We start from the raw sequence: 10,035 nt of genomic DNA on the forward strand, positions 1-10,035 counted from the left end.
CTCCCCTCTAGATGCTCAGTGGATGACAATCAGAATTAAATGATTTTTCAAACATCCTACATAAGTATCATGAAGCCCTACAGTTGAGGACAACTGTTTAGAAGCCAGAGGGATGTAGTATTTTTAGCTACGGCTACAAATGAATGATTTTTGTGTACACAGAATAGATTTATGAATTTATTGGTACCAATTAATAGTTCAAATGAACGGGTAAATTTTTTAGTGCAATGTGCCATTTGGAAATTTATTCGTGTTCAGATAGTATGATAAGTAGAAGAATAGCTAAACGCGATGCAGAACAGATAAGAACAAGCACATGAATAAGATGGCGTCCCAGTTTCCTCAGAATAGTTGCAATTTAATATTTTCATTGTGACCATCCATGAAAGTGGCCGGTTGGATGCAGTCTAAATACGTCGCGCGAGAGCCGGTAGACTGAGCTGGGAGTAGCATGGTAAACACATTAGAACAAACTTAATGGGCAGAAACTCCTGTCTAAATACTTATTTTTATTAAAAATGAGTGACTGGGTTAGTATGAAAGTGGTCAAATTTTTTAACAATAAAATAAGACAAAAAACTGAATTGTTGCGTGAGATTTTAGAAAGCGCCAGCATTGGCATTTTTGCGAGCCTTCTCTCTCTCTCTCTCTCTCTCTCTCTCTCTCTCTCTCTCTCTCTCTCTCTCTCTCTCTCTCTCTCTCTCTAGTTGGCATGGAAAAATCCTACGCTAGGCCTTGTAAGTGTTATCGCTAGCACTACAATCTCTCGGAAACAGTTTACACACATACACACACAGAATTCATTATCAGCACTCAGTTCAACACTCTCTCTCTCTTGGGATAGTTTCCTACGACGTTAAAACTCTCTTCTTCTTCTTCTTCTTCTTCTTCTTCTCTCTCTCTCTCTCTCTCTCTCTCTCTCTCTCTCTCTCTCTCTCTCTCTCTCTCTCTCAACGATTTCTTGCTTCGGTGTTCGTAAAGGCCATGCGTTGCGGCACTTTGAGGCATTTCAGAAGCAATTTTCAGATAAGGAGTACTCATTTAGGCATCCCCTATGCAAGTAGATAACAAAAAGGATCTCTCTTGTTGCCAAGAAGATTCCATGGCGAAGCAAAAAAATATGTACTCGACTACAGGTAAGAAAAATTTCAACCAAATAGGCGCATGGAATACATGCACCTCTATGCATCAGAATAGTCCTTTCGGGACATAGAACAATATAACTTTTCTGGTTTATGTGCTTGTTACAGTTCTAAATTTATAGAAAATCTCCTGGTGGGGGGGAACGAGCTCATCTTTTAGTCCCTAGTGCTCTAGTGCTGTGTTCTCTTCCTATGTTATTTCTAAGTTCTGTTTCGTGTGGATACGTGAATTCAGTTAAATAATCACAAAAGTATTTAAGTGCACGCTTCCATTTCTGTGACAGTATGAAATCGACTACTTTATCTAGATCACCACCACCACCACCATCATATAAGATCAAGGATGAAAATGATGTCGATTCCTAAACTTATATAAAATTGACTCTTGAAAAAGTTCCTTAGGACGATGCGTCTCTCATACTAGGCGGAGCAATTGTGGCTGGTTTCAATGAATGGAGAGTGAGGGTATCTCTCCAAATTGGATGAGCTATGCTTGCATTTTTGTAGCTTGCTTAAAATGATATTGAATTCATTCACATAAAATGCAACTGCATTGCCTCCTTTCATCGTCAAGAAATGAGTTACTTTTTATAAGATAGACCTCATTCATTCCTTCTCATATGTGCTACAAAGTCTTGTTCATAAGGATGAAGTGGTCTTCCAATTAAACAAATTAAAATAAATAGAATCTGCCAAGCAAAGTCTATACGTAAACTTTGCCATCCATCTAACTTAATCTATGCTCATTAGGCAGGGTGCCAATTGTAAATTCAATGTTAAACAATGGCTTTAGGTGCTCCATTTTGACAAGAACATCTCGAATTTTCCCTTTCATATAAACTGAGTAGCAAACATCTGATCAAATTTTGGCATAAATATCAAATCATGACATCCATAAACAATGAGTAGATAATATATCAAAATTTGGCATAATCTGAATCAAGTATGTTAAGCCAACTTGCCTATTGAGCACCTAGTCCTATCTCTACATGTCCTATGGTGGGGTTGTGATAAGGGAAGCCAAACTAATCCACCTCACAGTGGGTAACATGGCCCCTATTGCTCGTCTTCAGAAAACCTCACCAAGACACTTACAAAAGGCTATGCAGACTCAAGACAACTGCCATAAATTTCCAAAACTGGCACTACACGAGCATACTAGGAGGTATCCTCAAAATCCATATAGAAAGCATAGGAAAGATATTAAAGTCTATTAATTGAAAGCAAATATGTGCAAGCAAGCAACTCAGCAATTGGTAATCTACCATATCGGTCTCAATCACAAATGAGCTGTGAGTCATAAGAGAACATAAAACTACCAAAAAACTACACAAAAATCTACCATAAAATGGTAACAACAAGATCATAAACAAGAAAAATCCTCAAGAGTACATAAGAGTGCCAAAAAAACGCACCAAATAGCCATTAGCATGCTCAAGTTGTTAGAAACTGGATTTCCTTTGACTCAAGGCATTAAGAGCGCATAGAATGGTTCAGATTTTCCAAAAACTAGCATAAATTGGATAAAGCATTAAAATCTACTTATATCCAATGCAAAACTGTCATCAAGAGAAGAGTGCATCAAATCTTAAAATGATGCTTGCATAACCATATGTAGATGAAGCAACCTTATGCAACTCAACATCAATATCTCAAAACCAAAATCAAGAGATCGAAGATCACATCAAAACCATAAAATTGGCCCAAATTCAATGAGCCGTAGATGCCTCAAATTACTGCATAAGAGTGTGTAAGATGATGTCAGGCTACACTTGGCATTAATAGAGCCACAAGTTTTTGACACTATAATCAATGCACGAGAGGGAATAACATCCCTTACATAAAGCTATGCACTTTTTATGAGTGGAAAAATTAAATCCAAAGGGAGTGCTTAAGAGCTCATTTGAAAGCTATTGCAATGGGCTATGGTTTGATGTGTGTGTAGACGCTAAAGTTCATGCACAATATGCAAGCATTAAAATGTAATCAAGCAATTCCAATTTTGTTTTAGCACACGACCCAATGCTCAATTCAATTATTGGGTAAGAGTAGTGGTCGTAGAGACATGCCAAAGACTAATGCTAAAGATAATTTGAATTGAGTAGCAATTAGCTTAAACTCTAAAGATTTATGAACTAAAATAGTGCTTCAAGAGAGCACAAAGTCTAGCATAGGGATCTAGCCAATGTAGTTAGGATATACTAATTATGTGTTAGCTATGGTGATCAGTATGTTTAGTTCTTAGGTTAATCCACCATGGATGCAATCCTCATTAGTGTCCATAGTTGCCAACAATTGGTCTTAGAGCCATACATTGATTAGCATGTCCTTATCTGCTTAGTACCTATGCTAGGAAATTAGGGCGTGTCATTACGATCCTAATGTTCATCAATAAGCTCTTTTAGTATGTCGCCAAATTTTATTTTTGGTCTACAAAAATGATTTTCTTTCTTTAAAATTGGTCACTCTAGTGAAAGAAAATAAAAAACTGTGAAAGGGCAGTAAAAAGAATGTGTTTATGTAAAAATAGACCTTTGATCGTACTAGAAACGACAAGATGAACAACTATCATGCTCATTGTTTTTTTATTTGAGGACAACAAAAGGGATTTTCTTTTCATTTTTATGTGAGATGGTGTTGGAGAGAGCAAGGGTACTTCTGTCTTCCTAGCTCTTGAAGCTCCATGCAATCCTCAATCTAAGAAAATTCTCTATGCTCTTCTCAAGGCTCATCATCCTCTCTCTCTCTCTCTCTCTCTCTCTCTCTCTCTCTCTCTCTCTCTCTCTCTCTCTCTCCACACACACACACACACACACACACACACGAGTCTCCATGCCTAGTTATACTAAATATGCTAATTAACAAGAGAACACGCGATAACTTCTTAATGTTTATGTATTTCTCTTTTCCAACCTGAGTTCTTATCGAATATTCATAGATATTATCATCCACGAGGTGTTAAGGCCTTGAGATTGAGTCCTATAAGTTAATCCCAAATAAAGTCTATTTACAAGATGATGTTGAATTCTAGAGTCTCCATCTCTCTAATGCGATTAGCAATAAGTGTGATTAGCATTGTAAGTAAATAAATGTTCTTTGAATAAAGAGAATTATTAATGCAAATCCTTATAAAGGGGGTCGGTTCCAAAAAGTTTAGCCCTTAATTGATGTCAAATTCTCTCTCTCGAATTGTGTTTCAATTCATGTGTGTATGTGATTCCATTTTTTTCTATTATATTACCGATACTTTGACATTGGGATTAAGAAAAATTGAGGTTATTCTTTCTTTTTGAAGAATGGACGATTCTTGGATTGAGCATGAATGGTTGGGCTTGTTAATTAGCCATCATAAAAGAGAAAAGGATCTATTAACTTGTACATTGTGGATGCTAAAGCATCCCGTGAGTTGTAGTCTTAATAGTGGACCCTACGGAGCTATCGTAGGTTCTATCGCTATTGAGTTATTAGGAAGTCTAGAAGGATTTCACTCACAAAAAAAGGGCAATGTGATGAGCTACCTCTCTATTCTGATTAATCAAAGAGTTTAAACCAAGGGTGTGTGAAATTCATAAGAGAATTCTCCTTGATTTTCAAGGAAAAAATAGCTAGAAAATTTACACTAATTAATCACTCTTTACAAATGAATTCTTGATTCACAAAGCACCATCACCATGGGTGAAATTCCACATGTAGAAGTGTTAGAAATTTATTTCACTAGTCTTGACTTTAAATAACAATGCTACTTTTAATGAAGTATAGGCACTTGAGTATTTTGCTCATAGGTTGCAAGAAGCTATGTCTAATCCTAATTTGGTGCAAACATAGCTTCAACCGTATAATTTGATTGCTATCACTTCCAAAGAAAATTTTCCTACAAAGTCTTTCAAAGAGACTTCCAAAGGAGGAACTTCTACTGAGGAAAAGCAACATTCAACTGAAAGAAGAGAAAGCATCCCTCAAAGTGACACAGAGAGAAGGAAGAAGACCAAGGTTACATGAGAGAAATCTCATGTAAACAATATGAATACTCATGTGTGTCATATGAAGAAGATGTTCAGCCAAGGAGATGCCATCCTAGAAGATCACCTTCTCCTTCCCCTTCTAGCATGAGATCCTTAAGCTCCAACTCCTCTCTTCCTTCAGAGGAGAGTGAAAACAAATCTGAGAAGAAGACAAGAAAGAAAAAATCATCAACCTCTCCTTCATCATCATCAAGCTTGTCTGAATCCGAAAAAAGTTCTTCCAATTCAAATAGTAGCTATTCCAAAAAGTCCCAGCAAAGAGGTCATCTACGTTCTCAGTAGCCCAAAAGAGAGATAGCCACTAGCAAAAGCTCAAGGAAGGAGGCAAAAGCATTATCTTCTTTTGAGAAAACTTTTGGAAATATTAACAAAGTGTTGAGCTTCATCTAACAATTTGATGAATCTATTGGAGATGAGAATTTCTTGGTGTCTTCCAAACTCTAACATGCTACTATGCACTTTCAAAAATTAACGCGCCAATGGTGGAGAGGCTCCAAAAACTTGGAAGACAAGCCAAGTTGCTATCATGAAGCAATTCCTATCAGGTGGGGCTTTGGATCAAGTCCTAACAACAAGGAGAAGTCCGTTGAAGCATTTGTAGATTTTTTCTTCGATGAGCAAATAAGAACTACCACACCAATATTCATTTGAACTTTTGGATGATGATTGGGATAGGAAACATCCACAGGACACGATCTATCTTTTGCAAAAGAAGTCCATAATTTGCAAGTACATTGAAAGCTCTCAAAATTTTGTAGTGTCATTTTACTATTTCAAATGTCATCTTCTTGGTGGCCAGCTTATCCCAATCGACCAAGATATAGAGTTTAACTTTGAGAACAAACCTTTAGCAATGGATATCTACTTTCAAGAGAGCCTGCTTACTAGAAAATTATTTTGTTCGATCAATGGCAAAGAAGAAACCTGCATGAATGTGGTGAATGATGAACGATGGTGGGTAAAACATCTTTGAGGATTCACGAGTGATCATATGCGAGTACCATTTTTACATTAATGATGATCTCTCCCACAATGCATAGTTTGTGCATCAATGTTTTCAGCAACATGATCTTTTTCTTTGTGAGCATCACATCTCATATTTGTATCGCTATATCTGGCCGGATGGTTGTGGTGCATGATTCAAAAGTTCACGTCAATTCTTTTGGTTGTACATATGGCACCATAGCAGTAGCAAAACTTGCATTTGGAGCTTCTTTGAGTTGGGGCATACAAAGGGAGAGCACGATAGTGTAGGCACTTGTGTGAAGCACGCTTGGAAGTGTCCTGTCCAACACCCAAATCATCCATAAGGCGTCTAAGCCATACACACTCAACAACTTGCGTGTCACAACTGGAAGTGGCCACAATAGATTGCTTCTTTCTCAACCATGATATATATGAATTTTTGAGCATGAAACAAAGATCACTCATGGACACTCATGTCTCATAACAACAAGCCCAGTCTGAGTCCAAAAAAGCATGTAAATCTGGCAACAATGATCCCCCCTTGGGATAAAACAAGCCAAGATGTAAAGTGCCACTCAAGTAGCAACAAATCCTCTTGATAGCTTGCCAATGTTTAGACCTTGGGCTATGCATAAATTTGATGACCTGGGAGACTGCAAATTGAATATCTGGCCTCATATTGCATACATAAATAAGGTATCTAGCAATAATTTGGTAAAGAGTGACATCGCTAGGATCACTAGCATTATGAAGAATTAATTTCAAACATGTTTCCCTGAGAGTAACAATAGGTTTGCAATCCTTAAGTCCAAAATTACATAGCAATGTCTCTATGTAGCTTGATTGGCACAAGGCAATACCACCATCACACTAGTTAAATTGTATGCTCAAGTAATACTGCAAAATTCCCAAATCTTCACCTTGAAAGTAGCATTCAGATCAGCCTTAATTTAGCAATATGTGTCTCATTCTGACCAGTCATCAAAAAATCATCCACATATAGAACAACAATGAGAATTACATCACCCTCATGCTTTACATACAAAGTGCTTTGTGTTGGACTATTACAAAAACTTCGTTTAACCAAATGAGTGTTAGTTTTCTCATACCAAGCATGAGGAGAATACTTCAACCCATACAAAGCTTTCTTACATTTGCACAATTTATCCTCTTGTTCTTTTTTGACAAAACCACGAGGCTACATTACATACACTTCCTCAAATATGTCACCATTCAAGAAAGCAGTAACAATGTTTGATTGATGTACATCCCATCCAAAATGAGCTCCCAATGCACATAGAAAATGCACAGTAGTCATTTGACAAGTGTGAACAAAAGTCTCTTAATAAACTATGCCTTCTGTTGTGCATAGACTTTTGCAATAAGTCGAACCTTCTAGCGATAAATCTCACCATCCGGCTTATGCTTCAACTTGTAAACCCACTTCATACCAATGGCCTTTCTACCAGGAGTAAAATCATATGAAGTCCTTGTGTCATTTTCTATAAGTGCATCAGATTCTGATTGCATGGCAGTCATCTAATTTTTTTATTTTTGTGCTTCATCAAAAGACAGAGGCTCCTCTACATCACATAAACTAGAAATAGCCAAAGCATAACAATCCGATGCATAAAATGCATGGCGAGAACCTAAATAGTACGACTAGACAAAGGTGCATCCAATTTACTGTCACACAAAGTATGCACCATGCACTTTGGCATACCTCTAGCCTGCTCATTCTCAGCCCTTTCCACATTAACTACATCATGTTCATCTGCATAAAAAATAGGCTAATCCATAGCATTTTCAGTAACCCCCATAGGTTGTATAATTGCCTCATTGGAATTTACATTTAAGTTTCCACCACTGAAAAGAGGCAACAAACTTTCATAAATTTCCTATGAGCTTACATTATTGTCTCTAGTACATGTCAACAAAGGCAGAATAGAATCTTCCACAAACACATCTCGTGAAACCAAGATACACTTTGTTTGTGGATGGTAAAACCTATAACCTTTGCTTTCAGTATTGTAACCAACAAAAATGCATTTGATAGCCTTGTCATCCAATTTTCTACGCTTCGTTTGTGGCACCAAAGCATAAGCCAAACGACCAAAAATGCGCATGTGATCTATAGATGGCTTCTTATCATGCCATGCTTCATAAGGAGTGGTAGATTGAAAAGCTCTTATAGGACACTTGTTATGTACATAAGTAGCACACAGATGGCCTCGAGCCGAAATGAATGTGGCAAAGCTTGAGTCTTGACCATACATCATGCCATCTCCGTAAGCGACCTATTTTTCGTTAGTATATTTAGAGAGATTTTCAGCCATAGCCAGAAATTGCTTGAAGCACATAAACACTTTGGACTTAGATTTAAGCGGATACACCCATGCCTGTCTGGAGTAATCATCAATGAAAGTCATAAGTACAGGTAATTGCCTAAGAACGGAGTTTGCATAGGCCCACAAACATCACTATGAACAACATGCGACCTGCATGTATCCCTTACTTAACCCTCCTTCAGACACTTCGAACGTTGAATCTTACCCAAAGTACAACCTTCACAAACATGCTTCACAGGTGCTTCAAGAGGTGGCAAAGAAGCAACCATATCAAATTTTTGCAAATGCAGCAAACTGGTGAAATTCAGATGCCCAAAACGTGCATGCCAAAGTTTTGCATCTAAAATAGCCTTTGAATCAACAACTGCATTTACAAAATTATACCCACACTTGTTATACAAAGTGAGCTTATAGAACCCACGACACAAAATACTAGATGCAACAATTTCATCACCAAAACTGTGATCATGAACTGTACATTTGTCGTCCACAAATTTCACAACAAGACCAAGTCTAGCAAGTGTAGATACATACAAAAGGTTTTTCTTGATCCCAGGTACATAAAGTGTATCAACAAGTGTGAAAGAACTTCCATTTATAGAAGTTAACACAATCTTTCCAACTCTCTTGACCAGATAAGAGGCATTGTTAGCACAAGTGACCAAATTACCATGAGGAACAGCCTTGAGAGAGGTAAACAAGTAATGATGAGAGGTGATGTTCTTTGTAGCACCACTATCACCTATGCATCTCTAACATCCCAACGAGATTTCTTAGTCGTAGGAAAAATAGCTCTGGCAGTAGCAACCCTGCCACCAAAACCTGCAACATCCTCAACATTGCTTATATCCTCAGAACCAAGACGTACATCAATTCCTTGCACAAAATTCCAAATACCCTTTGACACAAGAACATGTTGCATCATGTAAGCCCACATTGGGTAATTGTCCCCATCCAATTGATCCTCAACATCAAACATCTTGAACACATCTGTGTTGTTGTCAGACATGACAGGTGCCTTCTGAAAAGAAGAGAAACAAAGCAAGACTAACATGTGCTATATCGCACAACCTAAAGAACATTGTAAGGGAATTGTTATGCAGAAAATGGAACTGACAAAAATTCTATAGAAAAGAACAAAATTGCCTACATAGTATTGGCTAAAAGCATGCATTGGTGGTACAAAAAAGGACCTTTTTTGTTTCTATTTAGTTGGTACTTCTACACATGTCTAGGTTGTTTTGGAAGGAACCTTTTTTTTCCTCTAAATTTAATCACTCTAGAAGGGAATTTATTAAAAATTGAAACACCACTCCTTTGAAATAAAATGTGGGTGGGGAAATCATGGATGGGAGTTGCACGTTTGAATTTATTAAAAATTGAAACACCACTCCTTTGAAATAAAATGTGGGTGGGGAAATCATGGATGGGAGTTGCACGTTTGAATTCGTGTGACTCAGTCTATCACTGTCTGTCCCGCATCAATGAAGTAACACCTGGTATTGTCAAGCAGTGGCTTCACACCTCTCTCACAGATAGCACCTCTTTCAAGCCTTT

The sequence above is a fragment of the Adiantum capillus-veneris genome, chromosome 10, assembly GCF_014529385.1.
Source record: "Adiantum capillus-veneris isolate H3 chromosome 10, ASM1452938v2, whole genome shotgun sequence".
Classification (NCBI taxonomy): domain Eukaryota; kingdom Viridiplantae; phylum Streptophyta; class Polypodiopsida; order Polypodiales; family Pteridaceae; genus Adiantum; species Adiantum capillus-veneris.